General features: G+C 44.3%; 1 long non-coding RNA gene across 11 annotated transcripts in view; it reads right to left on the bottom strand.

The window, feature by feature from the left end:
• The window catches only part of LOC120100803 (uncharacterized), a 50,248-nt gene that overhangs the window by 22,250 nt on the left and 12,717 nt on the right, over positions 1-15,281 (bottom strand). For 4 of the 11 annotated variants that reach the window (XR_015671579.1, XR_015671584.1, XR_015671582.1 and 1 more), the window contains one exon: positions 13,724-13,920. The exons of the other annotated variants lie outside the window; for them this stretch is intronic. This is a non-coding gene — a long non-coding RNA (uncharacterized LOC120100803). The remainder of the gene's footprint in view (positions 1-13,723; positions 13,921-15,281) is intronic. 11 annotated transcript variants of the gene reach the window in all.

Here is a 15,281-nt window from a genome sequence, read left to right as displayed (position 1 = left end):
AACACTAGACAGAGGAGGCAGATGTGTGTCTGGGGCGCATCTCAGTGAGCTACAGACCCAGCAGCCCTGAGGTCTGGCCAGTGTATAGAGACTGGCAGAGGTGCAGTCTCCCTAGGACAGCATCCAGGAGAGGACATGGGACCTGGACTTCAGGGGCTAAACTCAGGCAACGGCTCCACGACCACTGGGATTGGAACCCAGGTCCACATAATTCTGGGTGCTTCTCACTGCAGGAACATTACAGAAATAAATCATATTCATATTTTTTAAATATCAGTGTCTAACCCAGGTAATTGCCTTCATTCAGAAGCCAGTTTCACAGGGCAAGATACACTTCCCTAAGTGGCTGTTTCTTCCTCATTGCTTCTCAAGAAAATCCTGAGGCAACTCTTTCCAGAGGATGGAAACAGACTCCTTCCTGATTCCAAAGAACTTGTGCTTTACTTTTCAAAGACATGGCCACACTTTTGTTTAGATTTTTCTCCCTCCAGGCCTACACCATGGTGTTCTCTCTCTCTCCTCTCTCTCTCTCTCTCTCTCTCTCTCTCTCTCTCTCTCTCTCTCTCTCTCTCTCTCTCTCTCTCTCATACACACACACACACACACACACACACACACCCCTCCCTTCTCCCCTCTCCTTCCTCCCTACTCTTTCTCCAAAGGTAATCTCTACCTATCCTTTTTCTCCCTGAAATACACTTCAGAGCAATCAGTCTTAATCTTGTCTCTTCAAAGATAAAATTCTGCAAAGACTCTGCATGTAAGCTCAGAGGATGTTTAAAACTCAAGCAGAGGAGACCCAAAGGCCCATTATCAGAATAAGAAGCCTGGCCCCTTAACCCAGAGCAGCATGACCTCTGAGGAGCACAAAAGAGGCAGACACTAGCTCCTTTCCATTTCCTTCTCCATGCACAGTAGCTAACCAGCAGGGTAAGTCTACCTGAGCAGAAAGTGTGCCTTAGCAACAGGTGTGCATCCTATCATCTATCCGCTCTATCTAGAATGCTCCACAGAGAGCAGCACCAGATCTAGGGTGGGAGAGCCCCCACAGGGGTATACATACTTCGGAAAGCAGAGTTCTAAAGTAAGAACTTTGATTTCAGTGCAGGATCCTTTTTTTTCCAGAGTAAGCCAAAGACTTAAGCAAGGGTATTGACCACCTGCCCAGACGACAGACACCCTAAGGTGAGAGGACGGTCAGGTCTAAGAAGGTCACCAGTTCTAATGGTAAGCTAGAGAGCAAACCAAGAGCCGGGGCAGAAAGACAAACAGACCAATGGAGTCTTTTGAACAACTTCCTGTTGTTACTGAGTATCTACCCTCCAAGATTTTATCTAAACTATACCAAGGATAGTATGGTTCTGTTCCCCTGCTCAAGAACCTGCCATAGCTCCTTCTTGCTTCCCAGTGTTATAGCGAGCATGAGTCCTGACTGGGTTAGGGCAGAGTCCAGCTTGCAACTCTTTTGGAGTCTGATTGCTCTCCACAGTTCTCCACTTGTCTGACCACGTGCTCACTGCCTCTCACCTTGGCATTCTCTAATGCTTAGACATTCTTCAGAGGGGTCTTGTCAGTTCCAACGATCCAGGAAGAAAGAACACTGGCCCGAATCATCATGACCAAATTAATCAAAGCAAGCAATCAAAGTGAGCTTTTTAATTCCTATAGACCCTCCCCCTAAGGGAGGGGTTCAAGAGATCAGCATTGGACACGAAGAAGGCAAGAGTAACAAGGTAGTCATAATGACCTCCTAAGGCAAAGAGATGACTACAAGGTGGTCGCAACAAGGTAGTTATAGCAATAGGCAGTCATAATAAACTTCTTAAAACAAAGGTAGGGCTGCAGGATGCTTATGAAACAAAAGCATAGTTGTCCTTTCCTGGAACAGGCAGTACAGAACCATTTGTAGTTAAGATTACAGATGGGGCAGAGCCCAATCCTTGAGACACGGATTTAACCATAAACCAGAATGACCCTAATTTGTCTTTACTCTAAGATGGCTTTCAAGCCCAAGATGGAGGCAGGGTGGCTCATCTTACTAGCTATGCCTCTGTTAATGCAGTTATCCCTCCAACCTAAACAGAACAATGGTTATGCAGCAAACAGCCTAGCAACGTGTTGAACAGCCTCCTTGTCCAGTTCCACATTCTGATCATCACAAACTAGATGTTGGAGCTGTGAAGGCAAGCACAGCTATCTATCCCAATGGTGTCACTTGCAATCTTTGTGTGGCTATGGGCAATAATATGTCCTCTCCCATCTTCCTCATGTGAAAACACAGTAGTAACTTGCGTGAGATCATCCTTGCTGCCAATGTTGGTCTCTAGGCACAGCATTCGGATAGCCAGTCTATCCTATAGAACATGCCCTCCTCTATCACACAGATAGCCTGTGAGCAATAACCGCCATCTAGGGACATGTCTGAAGATAGTGGTGCCTTAGACAGCAGATCGTGAGATGGGGATTGTTTTCAAATGGCTTAACTGAGAGAGCACCCGAGGACACTGACGTTCGTAAGTGAATGTGAATAAACCAGACAAGCTGCCCAGAGAGGAGCGATGCTAAGCAAGACGCCATCTTGGCTCACATGAACTTCTACCTCATCCCATGGGGAACCTCAGGTACCCAGAGTGTGTTACAGGAAGACCTACCTACATTAAGCAACAGGGTCCTATGAGTGTATGACAACTGTGTGGACCCATGGGATGTCCAGGATGCCAGACATCCCGGAAGACACTGGAGTCTTGGAAATTTCCTATGTGTAGGCACAGCCTCTCTAAACCATAGTTCCTTTATTGCCCAGATGAACGCCAGAGTGCTCGTGTCCTTTTCTTTCCATTCTTTACTTCCAAGTTCTGGTTCATATTTCCCTCTTCCATTATCTCCCTCAGTCTCAGGCTGATTTTGCATGTCTCTGAAAGCTTTTGGCCTCACAACTCTGTATACCTTACCATTTAACTGATGGGTTATGTTTTGTTTTAAAGATAGGATTGTATGCATTTCTGACTAACCTTAAACTCACAGGAATCCACCTGTCTCAGCATCCCCAAACTGAGATTTGTTACAAGCACGTGCTGCCACACCCAACTCATTTAATTGACTTCTAGTTGTAGAGATGTTTATTTGTTTAGTGGTCCTTGATCACCTGCCCCTCCACCGGGCTCTGAGAGTCCAGGCTCCTGCACACGACCCCGTGCACCCTTCTGTTTTAATTACCAAGTGTTTTCTGATCAGGATAATGAAGTACCTTGGTTGACCATTTCAATTCTCGGGCCTCTCGAAGCCAGCAAAATCCTTCCCTGGAGTCCAGAGGTGCTCAGCTGACAACCCCGGCCAACCGTGCATGTAAAATGAATGATAATGGCTTCCCCTGCCATTTAGGTCACAGATGAATCTTAGGTGAGACTCTTCTATTGGGCTCTCATGGTTTCTGAAAATTGGCACCCTAGGAGGTGCAAAGTGAACTCCCTGCACAGCTCTGATTACCAACACAGTTTATGCATGCATTAGGAGACAGCTACAGGGCTGGCCGCCTCCTGCATCCAGAAATTGCTTGTTAAATTGAGCCTTAAGTATTTAGCAAGTGCATTGCAGCCTAATTTATGCAATATATATGTGTGTGTATGTGTGTGTGTGTGTATACATGTGTGTGTATATATGTGTATATATATATATATATATATATATATATATATATATATATATCTTTGGAAAGTTGATGCAACTTGAATTTGGTGGGGGAAAGGTCACATTGTACTTGAAATTCTCTTGGAGTCATCTCTCTGTGACAGTATCACACTGAAATTTTCCTCAGAAATATTACTCATTGTTTAACAGTTTTAAGGCAGAGTTTTAGTTCTGTTTTTCTTTACATTTAAATCAACCTGCATTTTCTCTCAAGCTTTTGAAAAAATAAAGTTTAACAGCTGCCATGAATGAATATTATATTGCTTTTGGCACTTTTTGTCATTCAAATCAGCTACTTCATTGATAACTACAAAGTTCAGTTCTACAGCATAGATCCTTGTTTCAAAATTAAAATAATTTATTTTTTGGTAAGAAACTAAAAACTTAGAGAGATCAAATCCTCTAGCTATCCTGTGTCTCAAGCCTGAGACTCAAGTGGCTTGAACAACAGAAGTAAATTTTTCTCAGAGCTCTGGATCAAGCCCAGAGTCATGGCTTCTTCTGGCAGCTTCCTTTTGAGCTTGGTGATGTCCCACAACAACTATAGTCTGCATGCTTGTGGCCCTTTAACTCCCTTTGCTGAAGACCCAAACCCCAGTGTGATGGTATTTGGATGGCCTTGCGAAGTTACTTGGTTTAGATGGGGTAGTGAGGGTGGGGTGACAATGGCCAGATTAATGACCTTTGAAAACAGGAAGAGATGCAGCTGCTCTGGGATGTGCCTTCTACACACACATACACACATACACACACATACATACACAAACACATACACATACATACACAAACACATACATACACACATACATATACACACACATACACACATACATACACATACACATACATACACAAACACATACACATACATACACACATATATGCATACACATACATATATACATGCATACACATACACACATAAATACAAATACACACATACATACATAAACACATACACATACACACACATACACACACAAAAACACAAACACAAACACATATGCACGTACATGCACACACACACATACACACATAAATACACATACACACATACATACATAAACACACACATACACACACAAAAACACAAACACAAACACATATGCACGTACATGCACACACACACACACACACACACACACACACACACACACCATGCCACATAAGGACAAAACCAAGAAAGCACATCCTAAGAACCAGTACATGCTGGTTTCTCAGTCTCTCAACATCTCAGAACTATAGTAAACACAATGTTTGTTGTTGAAGCTGCCACTGTAGCTTCAACATCCTTAAGCACCCTGAGTCCAGACCTCTCTTCACCTGTGTCAACACAACTCCCCACATCTGTGTCCTATCCTTACAGAGACACCAATCATAGCAGATTGGGACTGTCCTAAGCCGTGGCTGCTGTGAGGATGTCGGCGAAATTCTCCTGGTCCTGCTACCTTCTGAGATACTATGGGTGGGGTTCCCTCTTATCAAAGATAGTTGATAAATTATCAAACATGACTCAGTCTCTAACTGATGGGTGAGTGACAGCTCAAGACCAGAGTCACCTCATCTAAGAGTCTCTTCCTCTGCACCCATCGCTCTATATTTGTTCATGGGCATTTGTGAGGTTATTTTAAGAGGAAGGCATCAAGTAAGTACAGGGTTTGATTTGCATTACTAAGCCCCCACCTCAGCAACACAATAAACTTCATACATGCCATTCACATCTGAGTGCATGGACACACTGATATACAGACATACAAACAACATCTTGCCTCCCACAAAATTGTCCATGAAATATAGTAGGATTTATGGACAAAATTTAAAGCAGACAGTTGGGCGGACCATTCACATTCAAGATCTGTGAAATTTCAACATAGGGCAGTAACAAAACATTAACCAGATTTAAAATCCATTAGCAGAAGTGGGCATGGCTGCTTGTTCCAGTGACCCTAACAGTAGGAACATGACTAGATGGAGCCCAGACCCTGTGAGCTCACTGACTAGCTAGTGAAGCCAAATAGAGTTGTTGGTTCAGTGACCAACTGTCTCAAGGCAACAAGGCAGATATGGAAAGAGGAAGATACCCAACACACCCATATGTAACACACACACACACACACACACACACACACACACACACAGGCCACTACATAAACCCGACACACTCATAACACACACACACACTTACACACAACACAACACACTCTAATTTTTAAAATTCCCTAGCCGCTGAGTCTCTATTAGCATTTGTGGGTCACATTAATTCAGCCTTAAGTCCTTGCTCCACGCTTTCGAGTTACTCCATCAAGATGTACACACACATACTTTCCTCCAATACAAACCATGTTGGTCAAACTTTAAAACCCTGAGCTCCGGTTTCATCCAGACAATTCCCTCATACTCCCCTTGATGTTTAGAGAGCCCTGTTCATCTGAACTAGTGAGCCCCAAAGCCTCCTGGACTGTGAGGTCCCCAACCAAGCATTGCCAAGGCCATATCTTTCACAGGAATGGCCACCACTCACTAAGCACAAGTCAGGGAAAGCATATGTCCCCAGATGCCTTCCAGACATACATTTCTCTCATGACACAGGAAGTAGGCACTATGTCAGTGTCTTTTAGCCAATGGAGCTTCAGATGAATTGTGGGGCACCTTTAAGAACAAACAAATGCCTGGCCTGCATGGGAATTTCATAGTAAGCTATGGAAACTGTCAGTGTGTTGCTTTATCCCTACTGCCTGCTCTTCAGACTCTGTTCTAGGCTTCTCCTCAGCTGTGAGCATTGGCCTAGTGCAGGTAGGCTCCTGGGTCTGCTTACATGTCTGCAGGTCTGTGCTGCTCTGCAGAAGTGATGGAGATCCTAAGATCACCAATGAGAACACTGACAGGAAGAGACAGAACAGAACCACATCACTTTTAAGAACCATTTATCTCTTGAGACCACAAACACAGGCAATAAATTGCTTCACTCATATAATACTTAATATTAATTCATAAAAATATAATGCACTGTGACTATTTTAACCTTAGTCAATCTGAGACATTACCTTATTGTGTTAGTGTAAAGAGGGAATAATCCCTTCAATTAAATTTTTCACTATTTTGCCAGATACTACTCTGGTGTGGCTGCCCACTACCGGTCTCAGTCACCCTTTGAAATGCAAAAATCTTAGGTGCTTGGCAAAAAAAGAAAAAAAGAAAAAAAGAAAAAAAAGAAAAAAAAAGAAAAAACCTTCCAATATAGTAGTCTTTGTAACTTATGTGAATTGGAAGAAAAGTTCAATCTTTTCATATTACTATAAAGTTATCTTGAACTCATCAAAACATAAAGCTAAAAAGTAATTGGTATTTCAAATTTTCAGTGCTCTTAATCATTTTCTTTAAATCGTAAGTACAAATCAAGTCCTGCGGTGGTCAGTTGGCAGGAGTTAGAGTCAATTAGAAGGCGGTCACTGGAGGTGTTTGCAGAGAGGATAAACTGAGGCAGGAAAGGCCATCTCGTAGTGAGTGGCCCCCTTGTCAGCCTTCCGACATGGACAGAATACCAGGGCCTCTCCAGGAAGGTCTCAGGCCCTCGGCTCTCGACAGGGCTGCTGAGGCATCCAGCTTCGTCGACTGAGCAGGCACCACACCCTCAGCCTCTCCAGCAGGCCCATCATCGAACTATCCAGTCCCCAGCATGCCAGCGATCCTAGCAAATCTCCTCTATAATATAGATATGCTCATTCTATCGGTTCTTTTCTCCTTCAGAGCCCTGGCAAACACCACTCCTAAGTGTAAAATATGTGCTTCAGATATCCAGGAAGTCACCAAGGCTGAGGTTGGTAAGGTCGTCTTCCTCTTTAAGACAGATCAAGTTAGGTTTGCAATGAGGAACACACATCTAAAAGGACAGCAACCCTACTGAGCTTCCACTGCCCCTCTCCACACTGAGGGAGCATGGGTTAGGCTCAAGGTCCAGTGGGCTGCAGGAATACAGCCCTGCTAGGCATTGCCCCAGAGCAGAAGGTTCCCTGAGCACTGAAGCTGACCTTGGCTTGGTAGGTTGCCTCCTCAACTGTGTGTCTGATGCTCCATGTGCCTCATAAGCAGATGTACTAGTGTCAAGCAAATGTGCTAGTGGGTATACTGGTGAACGGAGGATCCCAGGACCCAAGCAGCAATGGACTCAATGCATCCCACACACATTTTCGTTCTAGTCAGGAGTGAATCCGGAGCTAAGCAAGGGTAAACCTAGAGAAGGCAGGTATCAGGATGTCATCAGGAGGGAACAAGTACCCACAGGAAGATAATCTATGAGGTGTAAGAGAGGTGCTTCAGAAGCAGCTCACCAGAAAATGGGAAAACAGTTACTGATTTGTGGCTTTGTTGATGTCCACAGTGTCAGTGCTTTGACTGTGGGACTGAGTGTGGAATTGAGAGATGTGCAGAGGTGTCCCTAAGACAACAGGAGCTGCCTCAGCACACAGGCTGACATCCTGAATGGCAGGCTGGCAGTGTCAGCCCTGTTCTAAGCATGTGTGCAGCATGTGAGCACACACAGCTGCACTCAAACAAATGTAGTCAACGATGTGACAGATGCAGATTAATTGACGTGGGAAGATAATCTATAATGGCATTTAATGTAAAACATTTAACATAGTATCAGTATCAGGTGGTGGTGGTGCATGCCTTTAATCCCAGCATTTGGGAGGCAAAGGGAGGCAGACCTTTGGTTCAGAGTGATCTACAGAGTGAATTCCAGGACAGTCAAGCAATTGAGGCCACACAGATATAGAGATAGATAGATAGATAGATAGATAGATAGATAGATAGATAGATATAGACAGATATACAAGTGTACATATATGTGTGTGTATGTATGTGTATATGTGTATATATGCATAGCAGTATGTTGAAATATAAATATGTAAATGAATTTATAATCAAGGTAGCTGGAGTGAAACAAAGCATTATTAATGAACAAATATCAAAAACAATAGGAAAAAATTGACATTTTACCTAAAAAGAACATATAGATTCCTCATTAATACTCAGATTCTAACCAAGCTGTCTTCAAGAGTAAAAGACAAATAAGAACCCAGAAACCATAACACATCATCACAGAAAAAGAATCTTCAAGAACTACTGAAAATAAAAGAGAAAATGAAAAATAGGACAAAGTAGTTAAGGAGCAGATAAGCTGAAAATACATTTTTAAGTTAACTGCTGGAAATCTGTAAGTAGAATAAAAATACATGTCCCCATGAAGAAGGATGCAATGGGGCTGGCGAGGCCGTCCGGCTGTTGAGAGCACGCACACTAAGCCAGCCCTTCCTTCTACAAGTTGCTTTGCCCATGGGGCTTTATCTCAGCAATAGAAAAGTAACCTAGACATGGGGTAGGAGAACAAGGTGAATCTGGGAAATGGTGGGCAGAGAATACAATCAAAACACATTATACAAAACTCTCAAAAACTAATCAAAATATAAATATAAATTCACTGTGAAAAATAAACCTTTAAAAACAATGAGAAAATAAGACATAACAGCCAGGCATGATGTCTTACGCCTGTAATCCTAACCCTCCAGGGACCGAAACGGGGATTCCAGTGAGTTGAAGGGTAAGTATAGGGTGCAAAGAAAGACTCATCTGAAGAACCAGCAGTGACCATGTGAAGCGTACGGAATGCGCCTGCGCTGTGCCGTGGTGGAAGAGCAGGCGCCTAGCAACTGTGGGTCAGCCATTAGTACCTCCCCACCAAAAAGGCACATACATACACGGACGGTGAAATACTCCCCACACCAAGTACGTGAACAGACACGCGGAATCATAGGACTAAGTCTGTAGTCACAGTAAACAATTGTCTCACTAATTAGGCCATGGAGATTGCTAACTTGGGAAAAGAGTTAAGAATGTGCGTCCAACAGGAAATCTAAAAACAAATTCATAATTTAAAGGGCTTTTTCCTAAAGACGGGGTATCACTAGGTAGCCCCGTGTGTTAGTTACTCTCCTTTGCTCTGATTCGACACTATGACCAAGGCCACTTAGAAAAGACAGAGTTTGATTGGACTGATGGTTTCAGAGGGTTAGCGCCATGATGGCGGGGCAAAGGCACAGCTGAGGAACAGCTGAGCTCTTGCATCTCGGACTGAAGCAGGAGGCAGAGAGGACTCTAGGAATGGCACAAATCTATTGAAACTCAAGCCCTCCACCTCCCCCAGTGACACATCATTTCCAACAAAGCCACACCCCATAATCCTTCCTCCCAAAGTTCCACCAACTGGAAACCAAGTATTTAATGTATGAAAGCCACTCACAACAAAACACCACACCCTGGTTGGCCAGGAACTTATCATGCAGACTAAGCTGGCCTTTAACTCAAAGATCCACAGGCCTCCACCTCTGGAGTGTTGGCGTTCAACGTGTGCACCACCATACCTGGCAAGTCTAAAGGACTTGAAAGACAGACTCTAAACACAAGGAACTGAAGTTGATACTAACTGTCCATGACTTCAGACTAAACACTTAGAAAATATCATCCCTTTTGTTGGGTTGGGTTGGGTTTTTGTTTTATAATTTAAATTATTAATGTATTATATATGTGTTGGTATCCTACTGAAACCAGAGGTCAAAAGAGAGTGTTGAACCCACCAGAAGTGGAGTTTCAGGCCATTGTGAGTGCTGGAACCAAATGGTCATCAACAAGAACATTAAGTACCGTTAACTGACAAGTCAGCTCTCCAGCCCATTTTAACTCAAGTGTCTTGAGAGCTGCAAAACTAGATCTGCCCTTAGGACACTGGCCGCTCCTCCAGAGAGCACTGCTAAAATCTCAGCACCCATACGGTAGCAAAACAACCCACTTTAACTCCAGTTCTGAGGGGTCTGACGCCCTCGGAACTGCAGGCACTGCACACGTGGGCTGGACAAGCACATGTAGGCAATGCACGTATACTAAAACCTTGGTCTTCTCAGAGTACTTCATTCTGTCTGGGCTGCCCATGTGTGCACAGTGATGCATGTGAGCAAACACATGTGTGACAGACCTTGGATTCACAGTTAGGTCTCACACCAGAGGTTTGGGTTTTCCCTTTTGTTCATTTCTGTAAAGGCTTTCTAGTTCTTATAGACCCACACAGAGCCTCCCCTTCAAGAAAGTAACAAGCTCAATAACTTTTTTAAATTTAGAAGAGCATAGGCTGATGGAAGGGAGGAAAGGAAGGAGGGAAAGAGAAAGAGAGGGAGAATATAGCTAAGAGTCATAGACTGTCACGCTAAGTGCCTTGAGCATTCCTGAGGTAAACAAGTCTTTTAAGACCTCAGATACCTTTGCATCTGTGAATGATCTCTGAGCCCAGGGAAAGTAGGGCACAGTGAACAGAAGCACACACTGTACATAGTGGGGGACAGTGAACAGAAGCACACACACTGTACATAGTGGGGGACAGTGAACAGAAGCACACACTGTACATAGTGGGGGACAGTGAACAGAAGCACACACATGCGCACTGTACATAGTAGGGGACAGTAAACAGAAGCACACACTGTACATAGTGAACAGAAGCACACACACTGTACATAGTGGGGGACAGTGAACAGAAGCACACACTGTACATAGTGGGGGACAGTGAACAGAAGCACACACATGCGCACTGTACATAGTAGGGGACAGTAAACAGAAGCACACACTGTACATAGTGAACAGAAGCACACACACTGTACATAGAGGGGGACAGTGAACAGAAGCACACACTGTACATAGTGGGGGACAGTGAACAGAAGCACACACTCTGTACATAGTGGGGGACAGTGAACAGAAGCACACACTGTACATATAGGGGGACAGTGAACAGAAGCACACACTCTGTACATAGAGGGGGACAGTGAACAGAAGCACACACTCTGTACATAGAGGGGGACAGTGAACAGAAGCACACACTCTGTACATAGAGGGGGACAGTGAACAGAAGCACACACTGTACATAGAGGGGGACAGTGAACAGAAGCACACACTCTGTACATAGAGGGGGACAGTGAACAGAAGCACACACTCTGTACATAGAGGGGGACAGTGAACAGAAGCACACACTCTGTACATAGAGGGGGACAGTGAACAGAAGCACACACTCTGTACATAGAGGGGGACAGTGAACAGAAGCACACACTCTGTACATAGAGGGGGACAGTGAACAGAAGCACACACTCTGTACATGGGGTTTACAGCATCTCCAGCTCCACTCCAAAGCCAGTCCCTAACATCATATTAGCATTGCTTGATGGACCACAGGTTAAAAATGTTCACTGACAAGGCAACAAAAAGCGTCCTTGGGAGAAAAGAGCACCTATTCGGGTGTGACAGAAACTAGCTGAGAACGGGGCCTACCACTACTCCTCATGCTGTGTGCTCTCTGTGTGTTCACAGAGTCCCTCCCAGCCATCAGTGAAAGACCGTGCTGTAATATGTAGAAGAAGCAACTCCAGGGAAAAGCAACTATAGGCACCTCCTGTCCCTCCATCTTCAGATGCAGCTAAATGAAAGCACAGGCTAAATGAACAGTTAACAGCCATCTCCATGATGCAGAAGGGTCACACATTGCCAATCACAGCGGAAGGGTCCTCAGAGCACATTGTTTGGAGACCTTGAAGATGTGTATCGTGCCTTTATAATCATGCAGCATCTGGAGGGTGCCTTGAGGCAGTTCAGGAAAGGCAAGTGGTTCTCCTATCTAACAAGGGGCCTCCTGGGAGACAGAACGTTGTCTGTCTCAGAAAATACCCAGAGCCATCAGCAGGGAATGCGTTTTGTGATTACAAGTCATCATTAAGGACATGGAGCCTTTTACCAAGTCATGGGAATTCCCTTCCGTGGACTCACACAGGGCTGGGCAGAGTGTCTTCCTCTAGGAGTGTTTTAAACAAGGACTTGTCAGGTGACATAGAAGCAGAAAACCTCCTTTGATTTGAGACACTCATTATATTTCTTTATGGTTCTGTTCAAAAGTTGAATTTTCTATTCTCTGCTTTCAGTACATAGAGACAGCACAGTCTCATCAAAAAACGATTTTTTGAGAGCCGAGGTATGGTGGTTCAAATGTTCCCCACAGACTCATTTATTTGACCATGTGGTACCCAGATGGTGGTGCTGTTGGCGAGGGTAAGGAATCTAAGAAGTGCATCCCTGGGGTTTGAAGCTCTGAACAGCATAAGGTTTACGGCCTTGACTGGCTCTGTAAGCCGGCTTCCTTTACTTGCTCTCTGCTTCTGTGTGCAGCTGAAACTGTGGTCAGCAGCTTCCTGCTCCTCCCTCCTGCTTTTGTGCCTACCTTGCCATTATGGACTCTTCCTGGAACCATAAGCCAAAATAAACACTTTGTTCTATAGGTTGCTTTTGGAGGTGGTGTTATAGCGGGGGCAACAGAAAAGTAACAATGTATACAGTCCGCACATCAATTATGCTTGCTTACATTTTCTAGCTCTGGAAACACTCCACTGGGTGAAATCCGTTCAAGCTGGGAGAACAAGCAAACAACACTGTTTCCTCACAAAGTTAAAGGGTGTTGTTTGGGGTCACAGACTCATCAGCTGCTCACCAGCTGGTACCTGCTTGCCTTTGAGGATTCTGACATAGACAAGTTTGAGAATTCTGAGTGACTGCAACCAGAGATAAATTCAGTCTCTGACATTGATTGCTACTGACAGCCAAACTTCAGAACTTCAAGCAGTAGATGAATGGATCTAAAACATGCCAGGCCAAATAAATATTCTGCTTGGCACTGCCTGTGTACAAGAGAAATGGAAAGGGGACTTCCTCATGAGAGAGAGCACTTTGACCGCATGACAGACCTTCTCTTTGGGACCTGGCCTGAGACACTATTGAAATACCCAAAAGTCTATGAACTCCCTTTGGACTCTCAAACTGTTCATTTGAAGCATTTGGGCAGCAGTATGTGGAAGAAATTATTTACAGCTGTTTTGTTTGTTTTGTTTTTTTAAGATAAGAGCAAAGAGAGAGATAAAAAGAGAAGCCATTCAAAGCACATCAAAATATACTGCACCTTCCTTGTATCCAGCCTCTTTGTCTCGCCCCCAGATGACTATAACACCCTGGTTCTCTCATGGAGGCTTGGTCCTGTCCTTTGTTCCTGAGATGTGGGGCACAGGAAACTGTACACCAAGTGCAGCTGACACCCAGGCCATAGGTATGCATCAGATAGCAAGAGTCAACATCTTGGCTTTCTAAGTTTTTTAGTTTCTAAAATAAATAAAATTTTTAAAGGAGAATGAAAACTAAGCAGGTGAAGTGACCATGTGTCCTAAGCTCAGTGTTTGGAAGGCTGAGGCAAGAGCATCAGAAGCATCTCAAGAAGCAGCCCAAACCATGCAGGGAGACATTGCCACAAAATAAGACACACCACAAAGGAAAACGAAAACAAATCTTGGGATCTGGGCTCCTCTGCCTTGAAGTTTTCCTTTCCTGGAGTGGGGGGGGGGGGGGGTTCAAAACCAGGAAGCGCAGCTTCCCTAAGCATCCTGAGTCCTGCGTGCCAGCCCTCCTCTGAACCAATGGAGCAGCCAGGCCAATTCCAGCTTGTTATCCTCAGACTTGAACCAGGAACCAAACCAAAAGCCAAGAGCAAAAGAACACATTCTGCCTTTTTTAAAATGTAGCCACTGTATGAGCACTTGACAAATCTCCCACGCCAAAGCAACTTGGACACAAGTGTGCAAATATCAGCGTGCACTTGAGTTTGAGCCATAACCAAACTGAAGCAGCGTTCCCACTAGAGTGGTCGGCTGGCAAACTAAAACAGGAAGTCAGCTCTTTAAGAGAGTCTGGAGCCAGCAGAGTCTTGGAGAGTGAGGCCGGGGGAGAGACAAAGTTGGTATGAACTAGCTTGCTTCTTTCTTTTCAATATGCAGGTAAATGCTGTTAAAGTGTAGCTTAAGAGCATAGCATAGCGTCTCACCAGGTGTCATGAGTTCAGTCTCAGACACCCGTGTGAAAACCATGCAGAATGGTACATGCTTACAATACAGAGCTGTTGAGGCAGACGGGCCCCTGGGGTTCACAGATTAATCAGCCTAACGCAACGAGTAAACCCCAGGCTGGCGGAGAATCTCTCTTTATAAATAAATGAATAAATAAATAAATAAATAAATAAATTGAATGTAATGAGAGCCAAAGTTGACCTCTGGTCTCTATGTGTATGCAGACACACAGATAGATACATGTGTATGCACATACACCTATATTCATCTGCACACAGACATTCACATACACAAGAGAACATATAGAGGAGACTTGAAGAAGCATCAAGATGAGTTCCTAAAGCCTGAGACCTGAGTTAATTCAGGGACCACCTGCATATTCTCCAAGCCTCAACTGTAGCAGTGACTGACTTAGGAGAGAGAGACGTCTATGGTGAAGAATGAGCGTCCCCTGGCCTCACTTCGCTGTAACTCGTTCCTTATGAAGTGATGATCGTTGATCCTTGTCATTTAGGACGAGTTCCCGTGAACACAGACACGCCGGGAAGTAATGGTGGGGGACATGAAAAGTCACTGAGTATCCCAAACCCCAAATGGATTCATTTTAGGAAGAAAACGTTTTCC

This window comes from Rattus norvegicus, chromosome 2, assembly GCF_021556685.1.
Source record: "Rattus norvegicus strain SHRSP/BbbUtx chromosome 2, alternate assembly SHRSP_T2T, whole genome shotgun sequence".
NCBI classification, from domain to species: Eukaryota; Metazoa; Chordata; class Mammalia; order Rodentia; family Muridae; genus Rattus; species Rattus norvegicus.
Note: the sequence above shows the minus strand (reverse complement) of the source record. Positions and strands in the feature narration are given on the sequence as shown.